The 22,625-nt window shown below is 37.3% G+C and overlaps 1 protein-coding gene across 1 annotated transcript in view; it reads left to right on the top strand.

Annotated features, from left to right (window-relative positions):
- The first annotated feature begins 1,332 nt into the window (after positions 1–1,332).
- SOCS4 (suppressor of cytokine signaling 4) overlaps positions 1,333–22,625 on the top strand; it is a 30,833-nt gene continuing 9,540 nt past the window's right edge. Inside the window, exons 1-2 of the mRNA XM_044661977.1 lie at positions 1,333–1,413; positions 1,526–1,597. The gene's annotated coding sequence lies outside the window, so the exon portion shown is untranslated. The remainder of the gene's footprint in view (positions 1,414–1,525; positions 1,598–22,625) is intronic.

Raw genomic sequence — 22,625 nt, 5'->3', positions numbered from 1 at the left:
CTTCTCCTTTTGATATCTCAAACAATTTTTTCTAAAAACATACCTTAAATTTTAAAATATAGTAAGTTAAATTTAAATTGGCTGACAAAAGCTAGATAATAAAGAACACAAACCAATGTAATTACCAACCTTGACTCTAGGGAACTGATTAAAATACTACCTCCTCTCAGTAGAGGTCATAGACTACAGGTGTGCAATGAAGCATGTATGCTTTTGTATATGGTCAAAGAATCTGTTTTTACTTATGAAGGAAAAGATCTAGGCAAGAAGTGATTATTGGGAAATGAGAGCTGTGTTTAAAAAAATAAATACAACATTTAAACATTTTTAAAAGCTGGCTAGATAACTTGAATGTCTTTATTTCCTAGAATCTAGCTTTTCTAATATGTAGAAGTTCCTTCCCCTTTCCCTCATTTCTTTAATTAGATCAGTACCAGTCCCATGCAGGGTATTGGCCTATATAAACTGACAAATAATTCCACCTCCTACAAGAAGCCTTCACCACCTCACTAAATGCAGTGCTTTCTCTCAGTTAATTATTTCTTATATATCTTGGATATAGTTCATTTGCACATATTTGGATGTTGTCATCATTAAATTGTAGGCTCCTAGAGGGCAGGGACTATCTTTTGACTCTTTTTGTATTCCCAGCGCTTAGCAGAGCCTGGAATATAGCAGGCTCTTAATAAATGTTTGTTGAATTAAATATAAATTGACAAATATGCATCTTGCTGAAGAATGGGGATGGTGGGAAGGAAGGAGGGTGCATTTACGTGGAAATTAGGAAGTCCAAGATTCAAAACTAGAACTTCCAAGAGTGGGTTTTCAGGGAGCAACAAAAAACTTGCCGTGGAAGAGTATGAAGAAGACAAAAAAAGAGAAGAGAATGAGCGGGGAGGAAGCAAACTGCACTCTGTCCAGTACGGGAAGGGATGTGGGGAGGGGCGGTTAACACTAACACATGGGTCCTCTCCCCTGACACCGGGCGGTCGGTACTCGGGAGCGTGACAGGGATGGACCTGAAGACGAAGAGGTAATAATTTTCTCCATGAACAAAAAGGCGGAAAATCAAAGCCTCCGTGGCCGATACTCACCCAATCTGACCACACAGAAGATGAGCGAAGAAGAACCCACGAATAAAACCAGTCAAACTACCCACGGCTTCCCGCGCTCTTCAGTCGCCCAGTTGACGAGTGCAGCGCGCCGGCTCCACCTCCAGGCTCGCGAAGGCGCGGGGCACCAAGTCGCGGAATGATGCCGTCACCACTACGCAGATCGTTGCTAGGACACCAGTCTGGAGGGAGGGGAGAGGCGGTGAAAGGAAGGGAAAGAGTCGAACTCGGAAGTGGCGGTGTCGACCTAGCGAGCGGGCGGGCGGAAGAGGAGACCGCTCTGGCGGAGACGGAAACCGGGGTAGCACCCAGGCGAGCCAGTCTTAGGAGGTGAAGGGGGGTGGGGGTGGGGAACGCAGTCTGGGCGGGGCTGCAAGAGTAACCACCACTCTCCTCACTCTCTCACCCCACAGTGGGCCACGGGGCGAAGGATTGGCGATGGAGGCGGCTCCTTGGACAGCCAGGGTCAAGCTACAATGCGGCAGGTAAGCTAGGGACCGGGAGGAAGGGCGGCCGTGCTTCAACTCCAGCTCGGGCTCCAGCCCTGCACCCAGCTGGTCTCCTCAGACTGCGAGTGCCCCCGACCTGACCGCTGGAGAAGAAAAAAGGTTTTACGCGGAGAATTTTTTAAAAATACTTTTACAGTCGATTGTTTCTGTATCTTTGGGATAAGTGGGACTCACCGTGTTGGCAACGTTCGTTCTTTTCTCCATTCAAATGTTCCCAAGTGACGGGAACATTTCAGGACTCCCTTGTTTGCACACTACAAAGAGTAAGTGCATCGGTGCTCATCTTTTATTTGTAGTGCTACCAGCACGCCTTACCATCGGTGCCTAAGCTGGCTCTTTAAGCTTTGTGCACCATTCAGGTTCAACTCTCAGCCATTTGGTTCTGGCTTTTTTCTCAATGACTTGTCCTTAAACAACTCTGAGATTTAAAGAAACAAACTACCTTCTGAAGTTTCGTTTATTCTTATGGTGCTTTTTATATAGTTCTCGCAAAAGTTTTGCAAAGTGCTTTACAAATGTTATCTCTGATGATCTTCATCATAACCTTGTGGGCAATTTTTAGTGAATGCTACCTGCTTCTAATGCAGTTCCCACTCCTAGTAATTTTTTATTTGTATCTTGAGATGCTTAAAAACAAATAATCTTAAATATGATTGTTTTTAGAATTCATTTGGCAAGGTGACAGTGGGGCTTTTACAAAGCATAAAGCCTCCGTGCCTGTGGTCGACAACCAACAGTGGTTGATTGTCTGTAAAATTGAGATTGTTGGGAAAATTGTCTGATAGTTCTAACCAAGTGGAGTTATCTAAAACAGTTCTGTATTTAGGGATTACTAATGTAGTGAATAGGCAGATGTATAGATTACCTTATAATTAGTATATTTTGGCACTTCATTAATTAAACTGAGCTCCAAGAACCTTATTGTATGGTTCCACAGGATTACCATATTAGTTTTTAAAAAAAACTAAACTTTGTACAAGAATTTTTCCTATTGGAAAACAGTTATAGTTAGGAATTTTCCATTAATTAAACAGATTAGATTTCTTTGAACTTTAAAAAGATTTTGTTTTCTGACCTAAGCATTATCATTGTATTAAAGAAATTAATCTTTGACAAATTTTTTAGAAGCAGGGTTCAATTTTTTTATAAGTTTTTGTTCATTATAATCGTAATAATCTCTCAATTCAGATAGGTTTTTCTAAGTGTTTCATTTAGCCCTTTTTTTAATTGATTTTGCAGATACTGATTTGCTTGTTTGAGTATAGGTTTGGGAATTTTTGTTTTTTAAAAACTTTGGACCAGATGTGATTTCACTAGTGTACAACTCTCTGGAAGCTCCCTTTAAATGCAGATGGACAGTTTGTTCTGGAAGATATCTTTAGTGAGCTAATCAGAGGTCGGAAAGGTGCCTCATGTATGTGGATTCACAGCTAAAATTTGTCAGAGGCATAACTTGAACCCAAATATTCCTAACTCAAGTCTAGTGAACTGTGTTGTGCTGCTGCAATAATTATCATTTGTGTTAGTAAGTTTAAATAACTAAAATAATGTGAAATAAGTTGGCAGTCAACTAGCATCTCTTAAAGCCTACTACCCTGCAGGTACTCGGGATGAAAAGATGAAAATTAAACAGCTAGTCACATAGCTAGTAAATATCTGAGGTAGGATTTTAACCCAGGTCTATATGATACCAACTCCAGTGTCCTATCTACTAAATCAGACAACCTCCTGATTTCATAAATAAGGAAACTGAGAGGCCCAGAGAGGTTGTGACTTATCCCAAGTCCCACAGGTAGTAAGCATCAAAGGTGGGATTTGAACCCAGATTCTGTGACTCCACAACCAGTTTTCCTTTCCACTACATCAAGACGACCTCTTGCCAAAGAAAAGGTGTGATATAGGAGAATTGTGCTAAGTTGTAAGAAACGAAGGATTCTAAGAGACGTAGGTGAGGAGAGATCCATACCTGGACACAGAAGACAACTTACATAAAGACACAGAAAAAAATGTACTGTCTTGCATGAAGATAATATGCAGTATGTAGTTCAGCTGAATGAAAGATTGAAAGGGAACTAATATGTAATAAGCCTATAAAGTTAGAAATTGGAGGGCTTTAATGACAAAAAAGGAATTTGTATTTGATTCTAGCAGCAAGGGGGAGCCACCAGAGGTTCTTGAGCAGAGAAGTGACCAGATCTGCTTTGAAAATATTACTTTGACTTTTGGGGGGAATGTCTTATTCTGATGTTGAGCCATTTCAGTCATGACTGACACTTTGTGACTTTATGTGGAGTTTTCTTGACAGAGGTACTGGAATGGTTTTTCATTTCCTTTTCCAGCTCATTTTACAGATGAGGAACTGAGGGAGATAGGTTAAGTGGCTTGTCCAGGGACTGACAGTGTCTAAGAACAGTTTTAAACTCGCAAAGATGAGAATTCCTCTCTTCAGGCCAGCGTTCTATCCACTGTGCCAACTGTCTCATTCTTACTATATTACTTAGTAAATGAACAAGAAGTATATGAACAAATAACACTTTGGTTATTTAGTAGAAAATGTAGAGTTTAGAGGCAAGGAAACCAATGAGGTTGTTGCTATAACATAGTTGTGTTCTAAATGAAGAGAAAGGATATAGAGGTGGAATTGACAAAACTTGGCAACTGGTCAGATGAAGGGAGGGTAAAGAGTTGATCATTCATAATATAAATGAACCTGGGTGATTAATGATTGAAGAACAACACCATATATTTAATTTTTTTTTATCTAATTAGTAGAATCAATCCAAAGAAACTTCTTTTTTTGCACTTAGAGGAAAAGCTATTGCTTTTTTTAAAAATGCTAGACAAACTCTTCAGTGATTTCTGTTGAGTTAAAATACTAATATAATTTCTACCAGTTCATTAACATTTTTATTTTAAATGGTGCCAGGAAGCATACAATATTTTTTTTAATTTATCCTCTCAAAATATATAATTGTTGCTATGGATGTCTCTTTTTAAACTGCCAAACATGGAGGGGGAGTCAGTCAGGTTCAACTGAAATAATCCCTATATTAGTTATAAAATAGTTATAGTATGTTGATATGGAATATATTGTGTAAAATAATATTTGAAGGACCTGTGATTTCATGAGTATTAATTAACTTACTTAATTAATTAATTAACTTAATTAAATTAATTAAAATTAAGTTATTTGTTCTTCAACCTTGAACTAAACCCTAAAATTCATCTAGCTATGACACAATGACAACAGCGTGAAAAAGTATGAATGAACTATAATCCATTGCTAAAAAACAACTCAGTGTATGGTGGAACAATATCATCATCTTAATATTACAAAAAAGAGCATTATGAAATCTTTCAGTACAAAGTCACCCAACAGGCATTTTGTGTTTTTGCTGACTATTTATAGGCATGTAGAATGTGAGCTCTTTGAGGCCAAAGATAGTGTTTTTGCCCTTTGTATCTTCAGTGCTTCATACAGTACCTGGAACAAAATAAGTACTTAAATACTTGTTGGTTAATCTTAGGGAATATAAAGAGGTCAATTCATTGACATGGTTACCTGATAAATTAAACACCATCTTAATGGAAAGCTAGAGCAGGAAAAGATTACAGTAACAACTGAGGAGGTCTACCAAAAAAATAACTAGAAATAATTTGAAGGAAACATGCATATTTCATTATCTCTAAATTGCCACATCAAATGGTCTTATTTAGAAGAAGAAACTATTGGTTCAGAGGAGTCTTCCAGAGTGAGAAAGGTACTGGGACATTGAACATCCAAAAGCAGAAGCAGAGATCAGGAATTAATTTCTTCCTTTGCAAATACTCTATGGTCTACCTAAACTGGCATTCTCTCTCTTTCTTCTGTTGAGCTTTCCATCTCACATCTCTTCCCTTTAGGTTATGCCTTTGCTCTGGCCTCCATGCCTTAAATGTACTCAGAAACTTCAAGCCCCACCTACCACATGAAGATTTATTTGAACACCCCACATACACATGCTTAGTATTCTTCCCAACTGCCTTGCATTTAAAAAATTTATTCTCTTTGTAGTTATTCTGCCCATACATATAAACTTGTTTTCTTTGAGAGCAGAAAGTATTTCATTCTTTTGCATATCCAGCACCTAACACATTGCCTAGCTCAGTGATGACGAATCTATGGCATGGGTGCCAAAGGTGGCACACAAAGTGGGCACACAGCTACCTCCTTCCCCACCCCCTACCCCCAGGGTTAGTTACTAGAAAGGCAGAGGGACTCGGATAGAGCTGCTCCTCTCACCCTCTCCATGCCTGACAACATTTTTTCACTTCACCCACCCCTCTGCCCAGCAGCCCAATAAAAGCACACAGCGGGTAAGGTGGGTGGCTGACAGTTGGCAGAGCTGGAGGAGAATGGAGCACTTGGGCCATTCCCCTCCCCCTCTCTACACTAGCTGAGAACATTCTTTACTTTGCCTGCCCTTCCATCCAGCAGCCCAATGGGAGCACTTTCTCCTTCTCCTGTGTGTGGTAAGAAGTGGTGGGGCATATCCAGCATGGGAGGTAGGGGTATGGCACTGGGTCTTGGGGCTGAGGTGGGGACAGGGCCTGGCATTCTGTCTGTAAAAGGTTCACCATCACAGCCTCACTGATTGTAGATGCTTAATAAATGTTTATTAATTTACTGATAACACATTACCTATTCAACTTCATATTTAAGGAGAAGAGAGAAAATGTTTCATGTTAGCTTTCTAGTCATATGTTCTTTAATGTTTCCAACTGGGTACTTGTTAAGTCTGGTTTAAAGAGTTTTTAGATCTAAGGAAACTATACAATGATCATTGGGTTTGTTGTGAGGATTACTTAGTTATTAGTTTATATATAGTTTATGTGGACCTAGCAGGAAAGGCTGGAGAATTCCAAGATGGAATGAAGAAGCAGGAAGTGTTTTTCTTGCTCACTGAGAGAGACTCCATGGTGGTTGGGGCAAGCTGCAACTGACCCTAGGAGACACCAGTTTACCAGTGATCCTGTGGAAAGACCGTCACCTACTTGCGGGAGATTTTGGTAGAGACTACTAATCCCAACCTGAGTTGCAGGTCAATTTGGGCTGGGTCAGCTCCCAGAATCTACCCACCTGGAAGAGTACAGCAGGTGGTCCTGGAGGAGCAGAAACACCGCTGGAGTGAGGCTGGACACTACTGTGAGGATATCCACTTCAGTCTTTGCTAGTCCCTGGGCCCTGTCTTGCTTAGGTCTCAGTTAGTGTAGTTAAGTCCCTTCCCTGACCCTGTGGTTTGCCCTTAGTCTGAAGAGTGTAGTTACCCCTATTCCCTTCCTTAATCTTAGTTGTCCCTGCTTAAAAGTGTTATAAAACTCTTGCCTTTACTTTGCTGGTTTCCATAGTCCTAGTCTAGATACTACAGAGTGGCAGTTGGGCCTAACTGCCACTTCAGTAACAGGCACCTCCCTAGCTGTTAAACCCTAGTCTCCCAACTTTGTTTGGTCCTGCCTTCAGACACTCCTGTCACCCTCACACCCTTCTAGAACCACATTTTAATATTTAAGTCTACTTCCCTGGTTATTCCCCATTACAGGCTATTGAAATATGTGGTACCAGAAACAGAGAGAGTGTATGTTCACTGAGAGTATTCTGCAATACTATTTTTTTACTTTCGCCTAGAAGCCTGTGAAGGTCCATTTACAGGAAAATCCCTTGAACAGAGATCCTATAGTTTTATTCTATCTCCAAAGTGGCAGGGAATCCTTAGATGTCTCATGAAAGAGGAACTAAAGTTCCTAACTTGTGCTAGAATTGCCAAAACTATACCAAAGAAATTTCGTTTCAAGCTTAGTAGGTAAAATTGGGGAAAAGTTGCTCAAGTAAATATATTATCTTAATATCATTGCCTATCATATTCAACCATTAAATGCCTTCTGTGTACAAAGAATAATGTCCCCCTCATTTATCACAGTAAGTATGTTGTGGAAGATTTTGTAATTTTCAGATTCTTACTGTTTCATTAATGTTGTCTTATGATGGATAATATTACCAGTGTGCAGTATGAACATCTGTTTTCACTTTTCATTGTTCCTGTTACTAAGATAACTGTCCCCAAAGCTTTACTAATTTAATATAGTTTTCAGTTGCTTCAAACCTCCTTGACACTTCTTGTTATACATGGGAGAGGACAGAAAGAGAGTATGTACTTTTCTCCTTACTTTACTATATATAAATGCCTCTAGGTGTGCTTATAGTACAGGGAATAGAGAGCACACAAAACATGGGACTTAAGTGTTCTGTAGAAACTCATCCCAGTGTCTTCTGGGATTTGTGTTTGTCCAACAATTGGCTAATGTATAAGAGCAAATTAATAGACTTTGCCAGAATGACCATTCTACACCAACTTAATGGTCTGTTTATTTAACCGATGTTCCTATTAAGAGTGTTAACATATTAAAGCCGTGTTTGTTGAACTTGGCAAAGTATAGGTATTTAATATATAAGATGGAGTGACTCAGTTACTGTAGTTGCAGAATTGTAAATAAGATGGAGAATAAGACCATTAATGCTATAATTTGGGGGAATTAACATCTAAAGTGAATTTGTAGCTTGATTCACAAATTGACTTTTCAATTTTTCAGTTGACTTTTCTCAATCAACTTTTCAATTTAGAAAAGAGATTGATTTCTTGGGAATTCCAGAGTTAGAAGTCCTAAGTTTGTTGGGGTTCATTTTGTGGCATGATATTCCAGGAGTAAAAATTCTAAAAAATAGTAAAGACTTCTAAATGTCAAATTCTAATGTCCTTTTGTTTTTCTTAGAAAATGAAGACATTTCCAAAGTAAGCAGGACAACTTATAAAAAGGGGTAAAAAGAAAGGTATTTTATTTGTGTCCCCAAAAAGGTTTGAGGGCATTGGTCTTGAGGACAAGGGAAATTGCTTTAAAATAAATTTTTTCTCGGAATATAGAAATTTGTTCTTGGCAAGGGAATTCATCACTATGTTTCCTAGGTAGAAATATGTGTTTTGGTGAAGAAATTCTGGAATAGAAACCCTCTTTTCTCAGCTTCTTTTTGTTTTCACTTCCCCAATCACTATTTTAAAAATCTTTTGAACATTGTGATTTTTTCAAAATACAAGTATCCCTTCCACGTCACATAAAGGAGGGCGGGAGACATGGAGGGGTTAGTGACTCAGTGCCCTGCAGTCTGTAAAATTTTTTGGTTCTCCCTCCGTACCAGAGCAGAAATCTGAGGGTTTTTTTCTGGGTCAGGCTAGGAGCAGTGTTCACAGTACCTTATTGTAAAATTGGGGTTAAGTATTTGGTCATAGGCTATATAGTCTCTAAACTTTTTCTGTGTTGTCTGCTAGCTTTCGTGTGTCAATTGCAGCTTCCACAAAACTCCCCCAAAATTTTCTTACACTACCAACTAGTGCTATAGGGAAAGTTAACAGTTAACCTATAACTAGAAACTGAGAAATGGTTGAAATACTGCATAATGATATCTAGTATATATAAATTTACATATATATAGATACACACTATATTATTTTTAGACTTCTGAGCACACCTAGTACTTTTTAATTTTATTTTTCAAATACACTCTACAAAAGGATACTTATACCAAACCAGCACCCCTAAATTTCCCACTATAACAAGATTTTGTTAAAAGTTTTTACCCTTGTTGGAAAAAGTTAACTCTTATCCATTGTGTTGATTTTCTTTTTAATCCTACCATCCTTCCTTTCATGACTAACCCTCTTTTCTAACTAACCTTCAACTACCTTATTTAAAAAAAAAAAACCTTACCTTCCATCTTAGAATCAATATTGTATATTGGTTTTAAGGCAGAAGAATGGTAAGGGTTAGGCAATGGTACTTAAGTGATTTGCCCAGAGTCACACAACTAGGAAGTATCTGAGGCCAGATTCGAACCTAGGACCTCTGGTCTCTGGGCCTGGCTTTCTATAGGGAGCCATGCCTCTATATGATTTTTTGGGGTCCTGAGCGGCGTGGTGGCATAGGATGGTTAAGGCAGGAGAAAGAAAATGAGAACAACTAGACTAGTGGTTAGCCCATGCTGTCCCAAATTCTGTGGGCTTGGGAGTTTATTATATACTGATTTCAAACAAAGAACACATATATAACCCATTAAAGTCTAAAGAGTAAAGGTATAAGTACCAAGACAATGGCCAAATTCCAACCATCAATTAGTAGGGATAATTCTGGGAGAGGAAATATTTTTATGGAGATGCTCATTTATTGAGTTCTGTCTTCCAGGATTATAGGCACCTGGACAAATAAAGTCAAGACTAAAAGCACCATACTTATCTGAGTATGCAGACTTATCTTAAGTAATGTTTGTTAGGGTTCAGGCTTCTTAATTATCAAGGAGAGGAATCATTAACTCAGTAGATGCTGGTCTGCCACTTCAAAGTTTTCCAATAGGAGTTCTAAGAAAGGTGGGGATCAAAACTGAGTCAAAAGAGGAGCCTCAGATTTTTATCTTAGATGGCCCATTCTGTCTGCATTCCTGACATGCAGTGCAGAAAAATCATACACACAGTTTTACTTGCTGATGATTTTGTAATGGGATCCAGATAAAATATCTGTTACAGACTCTGTTTCTCTAAATGACTCCTAATAGCCTCTTGGAGGGATCAAGTTGATTTTGGATTAACCTACCTGCTGGTACCAGAGCTTTTCGGGGCTCAGGTGACCAGAACCAAACACAAAGACTGCCTCAGTCTGGATTGGTCACGTAGGGAATCCAGATAACAGGCCCTAAATTTGATCCTATTTCTCCAAAGGCTTTAATACATCGAACAGCTTCCCACAGCTTTCAATACACTGAGCCATGCAACTGTCCCTGAACTACCTGGTACTTCTACTTTTCATCTGTTGTACTCATGTAATAAAACTGTACTTTAATATTAGCTTAAGCATGCCTTATCTTACTTAAAGCTTTCCCTCATCCCTCTAGGAAAGGCCCAAGGAGAGAAGAGGTCAAAATAACTTCTATTTGAGAGTATAATAGTCAATATTTTGCATTGCATATATAATTTCATTTGCAAAGGAAACTCCCACTGAAGAAATTCCCTCTACTTATACAGCCATCCCACCACTTACTCTTAGAGAGTTGCTTGCAGCCCCAAGAGGTTGTGCCAGTATGTGCCAGAAGTGAGACTTAATCCTAAATCTTCCTGACATCAAGTCTGACTATCTTTCTGCTAAGCCAGTAGTGTCTGTCATTCAGAAAATCAGTGAGGGAGGAGTAAAAGGATTTCTTTGCTACAAGACAAAGAATAAATTTAGAAGAAATGAAGGATAGGGAGATGGTACAATAAGAGATCATAGTTGGACAAAGAATTTTAGAATTCCTAATCACAAAAATAGAAAATCGTTAGTGAATTAATGATGTGACTATAGCGGTATGTGGCTGAGGTGGAGTAAAGGAATAGGTTAAGCAAACTGAGTTCCTCAAAAGGCAGAATGTTTGATGTGGTATGTGAAATCCAGTGAAAGAACAAGGATTAGTATGGGGAAGAAGAATGTGATCTGGTACAGACTGCTTGAGGAAGGAGGAAGAAATGACCTCAGAGCCAGTAGACAGCTACCACTAACAAATGACTGGGCAATTAAGATCTGGATAAAGTGGACCTCAAAGGAAAAGTTGCTGAGTGATGGTGGCTGAGGGAGTGGCAGTGAGGTATAAAGAGTATACAGACTAACGCCTCTAATCCTGATGTGTCAAGGGATAAAGAAAAATGCAACCAGTTATGGAAAGGAAGGCCAGAGACAGAATGTCTTCTGACATAAGCCAAGCATTTATGAGGGTAAAAAATGGGAAGAGCAAGAAGAAGAATGAGGTGAGGGGACACAACAATAGAATGTTAATCCACTGGGCACAGTGGAAGAGATTGGATTGTGGTGGATTGAGATGTAGAAAGCATGGGGAAGGTATCAGGTAAATGGGAATGAAAGAATGGGACATAATGTCAGGGGAGAAGGATAACATTTGCTCACATACCTGGGAATTCTGTATCATTGGAACTTCTTCCATGTAGCTCTTCTCTATACCCTCCTATAAATCTTCCATAAAACCCTCAGTAGCCTTCCTTTCAATCCCTGAACATTACATGGATACCAGTGAAGCATAATGATTATGCCTTACTTTTCTTTCATGACTGACTTTTTCTGGTCAGTCTGAACAAAATTATCTCTTGAATCTTTCAGGACTTTTTATGTGACTTAAGCATAGACATGAAAGACAATTTGTTTTATGACAGTTTTTAAGGCAGCATTTTGTTTCATGGGATCAAATTTTTATAGTCAGATAATAACAGTGGAATCTTGCATGAAGTATGGTGATCAAAAATTGTGAAGTGTAGAGTCAGAGGACACAGACATTCAAATCTCAGGTCTGCCACTTAATACCTGTGTAACCTTGGAAAAGTCATTTGACCTCCCCTAGTCTCAGTTTCCTCATTTGTAAAATAAAGCAGTAGAGTTAGAGGAGTTGGTCTGAGGTTTTCCATTCCTACATCTATAATCCTTTGATCTATATCAATAAAGATGTGGTCTCCTAGAAAAAAGCTTTTGACAAGACTCATTCCTGCTCAAAACACTAGAAAGCATAGGAATAAACAGGGCTTTCCTTTTAAGATGATAAATAGTATCTATCTGAAGCTAAGAACCAAAATTACAGTGGAGATGAATTAGAAGCCTTTCTCGTAAGATCTTTACTATTAAATATAGTCCAAGAAATGCTAGCAATAGCAATGACAAAAGAAAGAAATTGAAGGAGTAACAATAAGCAGAGAGGAAATAAAATTATCACTTTTTGCAAATTATATGCTTTACTGAAAGAATCCTACTATCAACTAGAAAACTAATTTGAATTGAATAATTAAAATTATTAACTTTAGCAGAGTTGCAAGATATAAATAAACCCACACAAATCATCATCATTTCTGTATATCGCCACCAAAATTCAACAAGAAGAGATAGAAACAAAAGTCTATTTAGAAGGGGGCAGCTGGGTAGCTCAGTGGATTGAGAGCCAGGCCTAGAGACAGGAGGTCCTAGGTTCAAATCCAGCCTCAGACACTTCCCAGCTGTGTGACCCTGGGCAAGTCACTTGACCCCCATTGCCTACCCTTACCAATCTTCCACCTATAAGTCAATACACAGAAGTTAAGGGTTTAAAATTTAAAAAAAAAAAAAAAAAAAGTCTATTTAGACACACGGGAATTATGTCAACACAATTACAAAATATTCTTTACACATTATATGCAAAACTAAATAATTAGAAAAATATTAGTTGCTCATGATAGGCTGAACCTATCCTGTTCCTTGAGTCGACCTTCTTCTTGAAGCTGACTTCCCTCTTGAAGTCCAACTCATTCTTGAAGCTGACTTCTTAGTAAAAATGAAAATACTATTTAAATTAATATACTTATTCTGTGCCATGCCAATCAGACCACCAAAGGGTTAGCTTGTAGAGCTAGGAAAAATCATAGTGATCATCTAGAGGAATAAAAGATCAAGAATATCATGGGAATCAACGGGGAGAAGTATGAAGAAAAGGGGCCTGGCAATACTCAATCTCATACTATATGATAAAGTGGTAATAATCAAAACAGTTTAGTACTAGATAAGAAATAGACAGGTCAATCAGTGGAACAGATTAGGTACTCAATATACAAAAGTAAATGAGCACAGTAGCATCTATTGTTTGATCAACTCAAAGATCCCAGCTATTGGAGCAAAAACTTCAACAAAAATGATTGGGAAGGGGCAGCTGGGTAGCTCAGTGGATTGAGAGCCAGGCCTAGAGACGGGAGGTCCTGGGTTCAAATCCGGCCTCAGACACTTCCCAGCTGTGTGACCCTGGGCAAGTCACTTGACCCCCATTGCCTACCCTTACCACTCTTCCACCTATAAGTCAATACACAGAAGTTAAGGGTTTAAAATTTAAAAAAAAAAAAAAAAAAAGATTGGGAAAACTAGAAAGTAATCTAGCAAAAACTAGGTATAGATTTAACATCTCAATGTATACCAGGACAAGCTCCAAATGAGTATATAACACTACATAAAGGATAACAAACAAATTAGAGAAGCATGGAACAAGGTGCCTGTCAGATATATGAATAAGAAAAGAGTACATGACCAAAGAAAAAGTAAATGTTCACAGGAAGTAAAATGGACAATTTTGATTACATAAAAATTAAAAGTTAGTGCATAAAAATTAAAAGTTAGCCAGTATTGCCAAAATTAGGAGAGAAACAGGAAATCGAAGGAAAAAAATCTTTGCAATAAGTTTCTTTGTTGAAGACCTCATTTCTAAAGTATAGAGAGAATCAAGTCATGATTATGAGAATAAGAGCTATTTCCCATTAATAAACAGTTAAAGGAGATGAATGGGCAGTTTTCAGAAGAAGAAATCCAGTTTATTGAGAGGCATATAAAAATGCTCTAAATCACTGGACTGCCATCTTACCTGTGCTCAGTGTCTCCTTCCTGAGCACATTCAAAGTACAGAGAAGCTTATCTTCAAGATTTTGGCTATTATATGATAAACAATAAAAATAAATAAAACACTAATAACAATTACAGAGATACAAATTAAAATAGCATTGAGATGCTTGCCATCTATCAGATTGGCAAAGTTGAAGAAAAAAAATTAAATGACAAATCTAGAGGGATTGGGGCGGGATACTCCGAATCATTTGATGAAACTAAATTGGTCCAGACATTCAGGAAAGCAATTTGGAACTATGCCCCAAAAGTTATTAAATTGTGAATAATACCTTTTAATCCAGTGATACCCTTACTAAGTCTTTACCCTCAGAGTGATCAAAGAAAGAGGAAAAGGACTCATACAAAAATATTTATAGCTTCTCTTTTCATGGTTGCAGAAAATTGGAAATTGAAGAGATCCCCATCAGTTGGGGTCTGGCTGAACAAGTTGTGATGGAATATTAATATACTGTAAGAAATGATAAAGGAAGTGGTTTCTGAGAAACCTGGAAAGATTCATATGGACCCAGGTACAGTGAAGTGAACAGAAGTAGGATGACAATTTTATAAAGACAAAACCCTGAATGGCTTAGGACCTTCAATTAGAATAATGACCAACTCCAATTCCAGAGGACTTGTGAGGAAATATACTACCCACCTTCAGATAGAAGGTATTGACTTCAGTAAAGATTGCTCCCCTACCTTTTAGGCATGGTCAGTGCTGGAATTTGTTTTGTTTGACTAGAAATGTTTGTGACAGGGGGCAGCTGCGTAGCTCAATGGATTGAGAACCAGGCCTAGAGATGGGAGGTCCTAGGTTCAAATCTGGCCTCAGACACTTCCTAGCTGTGTGACCCTGGACAAGTCACTTTACCCCCAATGCCTAGCCCTTACCACTCTTCTATCTTGGAACCAGTGCATGCATAGTATTGATTCTAAGGCAGAAGGTAAGAGTTTTAGAGAGAAAAAAATGAAATGTTTGTGTCAGGTTTTGTTTTTGTGGAGAAAAGGAATTTGGAGCTTAAGATAAAATTAAATGTATTTTTAATAATTTGAACATTAGCTAAGGATTCAAATGCATGGACATTGTTATTCTAGGAACAAACCAAGGAAATCAAATGAGCTTTTCTTAAAACCATATTTTATCCAATGAATTTTCTTAATATTTCAGTACTTCAATGGATCTGTGACCTCATCAGTGTTCATTCCCTTCATTAATAGAAATCGCAACCCTTTAGTAATTTTTCTTTCTGTGTAATTCTTGTTCATCTTTGATCTTATACAGAGATCTATCAAGCTTTCTAGAGACCCTTCTATACATCTTTTTATATTTTGTGAGTAGCAGTGAGGAACTTTGGTTATACAGGTATTGATCCCCAGTTCTCATCACATAATCAATCTACCTCCTTTTCAGAGCACATATTTCCTTAATAGTGTGAAATCACTATTACTTGGGCTCATTTCTTTTGAGTATGTCTTTTTGGACACATTATATGATCTCTGGACAAAGATTAAACATTTATTGAATCTGCATTTAATGTTTACAAATGATTTAAAATTTGTTTCTTAGTATCTTCTGTGTCCTTTTTGGCCATTGTCACATCTTGAAGAGAAAGGTGTCTGCATAGTATTAATGGTCCTTTAAAAATTGTTGTTTCTTTCCTGGGTTGTCATGGCCAAAAAACTTGTCATCTAATGGTCAAAATCTTGAAGATAAACTTCTCTATACTTGAATGTGTTCAGAAAGGAGATCCATTCTGGCTAGACAACAATCCAGGCCTTTCCCACAAGAAGCCTGCAGTACTTTTGCATTAGTAGCATAGCCCTAAAAATCTAAATCACCTAATATGCCATGAGGAGTCATCTAAATATAGGGACTTGTAATAGGAATTATTTTCTCATTAAAAGTTATTTTTTTCCCTACTGTTACAAAGTTTTAGATAAGTAGTAAAAGATCTATATTAGTGTGATCCTTTTCTAGTATATAAAGTGCTAGACATCAACCACAGAATATCATGAAAAGTGAAATTTTTGGAAATATGAATCCGACATGTTCTCATTTATTTTAAATTTACTGTATAACTTGAAAAAGACTTACAAATGTTTAATTTTTTGGAATCTTTTGACATATTTTATAGGTTATAGAATCACAGAATTTAAGGGTTAGAAAGGAACTTGCAAACCACCTACTCCAACCTACACATAAACAGAACTCCCACCATAACTTATCTAAAAAATGGTCATCCTGTTTTTTTATAACTTTAATTCTATTTTGCCTTTTTTGTTTCAATTAATAAGGATTTATTTTCTCTTCCTTCTGCCTCTACATTATAAAAAGTAAAGATAATATTCTTGTAACATATACATAGCCAAATAAAAGATTCCTGCATTGGCCAAGTACAAAAATGTGTTTCGTTCTGTATCTTGTGTAATCGCCTCTCTGTGAAGAGAGTTCATTCATTAGTGACAGTTCTAGAATTGTATTTGGTTCATTGTATTGATCAGAATTCTGAAGCCTTTCAGAGTTGTTTGTATTCTTGTCTTTACAGTGTCACTGTTATTGTATAAATTGTTCTTCTGACTCTGCTCATTTTGTACTACATCATTTCATCATACTAGTCTTCCCAGTTTTCTCTAAAATCATCCCTTTTGTCATTTCTTATGTCACAACAAAAAAAGGATTTTTTTAACATTTATTAATATTCATTTTTAACATGGTTACATGATTCATGTTCCACCTTTCCCCTTCAACCCCCGCCCCCGCACCCCCCCACACCCTTGGCCGATGCGAAAAGGATTTTTTTTAATAAAAGTTACAGTAGTATTTCAGCTATCTGTTTAAGAAATACCTAGTTACAAGCAGCTAGGTGACTCAGTGAGTGGATAGAGAGAGCTAGTCCTGGAAATGAGAGGTCCTGGGTTAAAATTTGGCTTCAGACACTTCCTAGTTGCATGACCCTGGGCAAATCACTTAACTCCAAGTGCCTAGCCCTTATTGCTCTTCTGCCTTGGAACCAATATTTTAGAAAAGAAGAAAAATGCCTAGTTAGCTTCTAAATATATATACTGAATATATATATATATATGAGGAAATTGTGGTTGCAGAAAGGAACCAAGAAGGAATATAGAAAGGGCCATAGAATATAGAAAGGACTCAAAAGGGCCATGAGTCAGGCAATTTATTCATTGCACAAAAGCAAGGATGGATGACTATCTCATCCTTCAGACCCCCAGGCACACATTGACAATAGCTTGGTCATACCCTGGATCATTTACACCAAACAAGAGCCCAGATCTCCTCAGCCTCTACCTTCCTATCTGATTATGGTTGCTGCATAGATTCACAGGACTAGATAATAAGGGAACCTCCTAGAAATAGTCAGTCTGCAGATAATGTGGACTGTGACACCTCTATCCCCTGCCCTTTGTCAACCACTTGGATTCTTTGATTAGTCAACTTTTCCAAATGCATACCTGGATCTAGTGAAGTTTGATAGGCTTATAATTAGTTAACCTTGCATTCCTAATTCTACATGTAGCTGACCAGGCCTGTTGTTGGGTACATAGGAAGTTTCCTAGTATTTAAATGGATCAGTCATGATTTCTTTTAGCTAGGGCCTAGCTACACATATATACAAAAACATCATATATGCATGTATATACACAATTATACACACATAAAGAAAAGTGGGCAATATTGCTATATAGACTATTGCATTTGTATTTATATACATAGATACATATACAAACACACACATGCACATACACAAAAATGACTATATGGCAGTATTTCTTTTTTTTTCTTTATTTATTCATGGATTACTTCACAGAATGAAACACATTGCATAAACCACCTACCCTACCCATCCCCAGTAATCAAGTCAGTACAGTAAACATTAAAATATTCACTGATTCTTCTCTTCTCCAAACTAAATGTTCCCAATTCTTCAGTAGTAATCCCCATATTACATGTACTGAAGGTGTACATGTACATGTACAAGGTACTCGCTTTTCAGTATTTTGAAAGTATAATGCCAAGAACTTCACAGAAGACTCCAGATTCCCTCTGACCAGGCCAGAGTACAATGGTACTCTCATTTTGCTTATTCCTAGAAGCCATACCTCTCTTAATTTTACTCAGAGTCACACTGGTTGATCCTCATTAAGTTTATAATCCACTAATTCTTTTTAAAGTAATTGTTGTAGTTAATTTTTTTGTAACTAAGTATAAGACTTTATATTTATCTCTGATAATTTCACTTTATTCCACCCAATGCTAGCCTGTCAAGGTTCTTTTTCTCTGTCATATAATCAATTAACAAACATTTATCAAGTATTTACCATGTGCCAGGCATTGTGGTTAAATGCTAATTATACAAACACAAAGCAGAAACAGTCTCTGCCTTCCAGAAGCAAGGGGAAAATTGTGTGTGTTACATGTGTATATGTGTATAAATGTGTGCATATAATATGTAGACCAGTGATGGGCAAACTACTCCAGCAGGCCATATGCCCTGAAATGTTCTATCCAGCCTCCGGACATTATTCCTAATCTGACGAATACAATGAGTAGGATACAATACAATGAAACTTCAAAAGAGTTGCCTTAGAAACAGACTGACAGATGAGCATTTCCTTTCCTTTGACCCCCTCTTTAAAAAGTTTGCCCATTGCTGATATAGACAAATCAAATATAAAGTAACCTTGGAAGGAAAGGAACTAAAAGTGATAAGGGACTAAAAAAAGTATCCCCCTATAAATAGGACTTAAGCTGAATTTTGAAGAAACCAGGGGTTCCAGCAAGCAGAGGTGTGTGTGTGGAAGGAAAGGAGGATTCCATGCATGACGTTAGCCAAACATAGATCTAGGAAATCCAGTATGTTAACTATCCCTGTGTGTCACCTGCAAATTTAATGAGCATGTCATAGTATCAAACAAATGTGTCATCTACTTACAATAGCTTTTTGTATTTCTTGACCTACTTTGTGGGGTTTTATTTTTGACCATGAACAAAATTTTATCAAATACACAAAGCAATTCTCTTGTTCAATTTTAGACACTGTGTTTTATAAGGACTTTGACAAGCTATACAACATGTCCAAAAGAAGTTGATCAGAATGAAGGAAATTAAAAATATGCAGTGCAAGTATCATTTGAAAGAATGAAGTATAGTTATTAGCCCGTATCAGAGAAGTCTAAAAAACACGATCCGATCCTTGTCTTCAAATATTGAACATTTATCATGTAAAGGAAGTGTTTGATTTGTGCTTCTTGGCCCAAAAATGCATAACTATGTCCAATGAATAAAGGATACAAGGAAAGAGATTTCAGTTCAGAATTAAGAAAAACTTTCTAACACTTTGTTATGATTAAAAATGATAAAGACATGTAGTATAAGAAAAATTGATATTTTAATAGCCATAGCCTTGTTGGTGAAATATCTATGACCGCGCTTGACTACCTTTAAATTTACCACTGGTGCCCATCCACTTTTCTCTTGTACGCCAGCCAGCCACCCAGGAAAACCCAAGAGGCCTTTCTCTAGGCCCTCCTCAGAATTTAAGCTGCCCTATGAGCTCATTTTATGATATGTTGATTTCAAGATGTCTATAGGAGGGGCAGCTGGGTAGCTCAGTGGATTGAAAATCAGGCCTAAAGACAGGAGGTCCTAGGTTCAAATCCGACCTCAGACACTTCCCAGCTGTGTGACCCTGGGCAAGTCATTGACCCCCATCGCCCACCCTTATCACTTTAAGTTAACTTAAGGGTTTTTAAAAAAAAAAGTAAAATAAAAATAAAAAGATGTCTATAGGATATGCAGTTAAGTATTTTCAGGAGGCAGCTAGAGATACAAGGCTGAGGTTTATAAGGGAAGTTAGAGCAGATTCTAGTTCTGAGAATCATCTGCATAGAAGAGGTAGCTAAATCCATAGGAATTCATGAAAACACCAAACAAAGTAGTATAAAAGAAGAGAAGATGACTCAGGACAGAGCCTTGTGGGACACCTAGGTTTAGTGAGCACAAATTGCATAAAGATTCAACAAGTAAAACTGAAAAGTGGTCAGACAGATAGGAGCATCAATAGAGAACAATATCAAGAAATTCCAAAAGAAGATTACTCTATTACAAAAATGAATAATATAGAAATAGGTTTTAAGTGATCATATATATATAACCCAGTGGAATTGCTTATCAGCTCCTGGAGGAGGGAGAGAACATGAATCATGTAACCATGGAAAAATATTAAAAATAAAATAAAAATTATAACTGTAAGGAAAAAAAGAAATTCCAAACAGCAGAGACTGCAGAGAAAGATGAGTATTGAGAAAAGGCCATTATATTTAGCAAATAAGAGATTATTAGTAATTTTGGAGAGAAGCCAGACTGCAGAAAGTTAAGAGGAAAGCAAATGGATTAACCAAATATAGATGTCCTCCTGAAAGAGTTTAGTCACTAAAAGGAAGAGAGATATAGTCTAGCAAGTATAATCAATCAAATGAAGTTTTTTTTTGAGGGTAGAGAAATGTGAGTGTGTTTATAGACACCGGGAAGTAGTTAGTAGACAATGAGATACCAAAGATTGGGAAAGAATGGTGATGATTAGGGGTACATGCAATCTGGAGAAGATGAGGATCACTTCTGCATGTAGTGTGCTTTGTCTTAGCAAGAAAGAGGGCTACTTCTTCATGTGAGATTCTGAGTTACCTGAGATGAAGAGAAGAGGGAACTCTTGGCAAATAAACCTGTTTTTTGTTTTGTTTTGTTTTTTCAGTGAAATAAGCAAGATTCTAAGCAGGGTAGGATGAAAAGGTTTAGAATGGCCATGGAGGTGATGAGAAATGACTTTAAATATAGATTAATGTTAAATAAAATTGTTTCTCACAGATTTAAGCAAAATTTCAGGGTATGGCATTAGTCTTATTTTATCATCAACAAAAGTAATGTGACAATTTAAAATGATTTTACAAAATTTTCAAGATCTTTTTATCATCTCCAAATAATTTGATAATGATGGTTTAGTTGATAAGAAATAAGTGGACCCAGACACGTCTTTCTGTCAGCTCATGCTGCTGCTGCTGCTGCTGCTGCTGCTGTTGCTGTTGTGTCTCTTGCAGCATGGAGTTTATTTTATATACTTCAATACTCACTTCACACAAAAGAACCCCACCAAAAACTTTGCATTTGCACAGAAACACAAATTATGTCATATCAAAACACAAAGATTCTCATTAGCTTTGTTAATATTAAAAATGATAAATGCTGGTATAAATATATAAATTAGTATTTTAATTAAAGCCATGTTGATAGTTTAAATCATTAGACCACGCGCTTGTAAGCATTCAAAACTGCCGCCTCCCTTACTGTCTCCTGTTTCCTGGCCATGGCCTAATCGCAAAAGAGGCCACTCCCTCCTAACCCAGGAGATTTAAGCTCTCCCCTGCGTCAAGACATCGGAAACGGAAATCAGTTGGACCATGTTGGATCACGGGAAATGTTGTTTTGATACATTTCCCTTGTCCATAGAAATATATATATATATATATATATATTTAGAATGGCATTCCCCAAATTTCACTTTTTACAGCTTCCAAATAGAACAAGACTAAGGTCGAACTTTGGCTAGGTCCTTATCCGAAGGCTGTGACGGGATATTTTCTCTGGGGCGAAATGCCCCTCCTGGAGGAATTTATGACCTTGAGTGTCTGAACTACTTTTGAAACAAAAACAGTTATATTTCTGACCAAAGGAGAGAATGTTAACCTCTTAACAGCTGGATTGTTAGGATCTTGAAGCTTTTCATTAAGGAAAGGTGTGGATCAGAAAAGGAGTCAAAAGAAGAGTCTCAGATTTTTATCTGTTTGAGATTGTTTCTCTTATTGGCCTCCCACACAAAATTATATAGTACTGAGTCAACTTAGTTTATGGGTGTGCTAACTCATCCCAAGAAATATAACCCACTTCCTACCTAAATACTTTATTTGTGTAATGGGAATTTTTTAGTTTTTATTTCCTTTTATCAGTTTTTATCATTCAGGGCTCAGGGCCATTCCTTCTGCAACTTTTGGTTATCTGAAAGCCTGTTATTATATATTACCTCATCTGACAAAAACCCTGTCCCATGAGATGTGAAATTTTACTTAAACATTCCTTGGATAAGAAGCCAAAGGAAGAATCTCAAATGTCCCTGATTCTTTGGTGATATAAAGATCTCCTCTTAGCCTATTTGTTAACCCACTAAATCTGTAATTTGACTTAGTTTTTTACCTATAAAGTCTAATGCGATTTTTTAATGAGATCATGAGTGTTTATAACTTGTATTCAACTTTGATGACATTAAAGGAAGCATGAAGTTATGATTCTATCTTTTTCTTAACTTTTATGGCCTAAGAGAGATGTAAAATAATTCTCTCTTTCTCTCTCTCTCTCTCTCTCTCTCTCTCTCTCTCTCTCTCTCTCTCTCTTTCTCTCATATCTTTCTGTCTGTCTGTCTGT

The sequence above is a fragment of the Gracilinanus agilis genome, chromosome 2 (assembly GCF_016433145.1).
Source record: "Gracilinanus agilis isolate LMUSP501 chromosome 2, AgileGrace, whole genome shotgun sequence".
Lineage (NCBI taxonomy): Eukaryota > Metazoa > Chordata > Mammalia > Didelphimorphia > Didelphidae > Gracilinanus > Gracilinanus agilis.
This window is presented reverse-complemented; position numbering and strand designations above follow the sequence as displayed.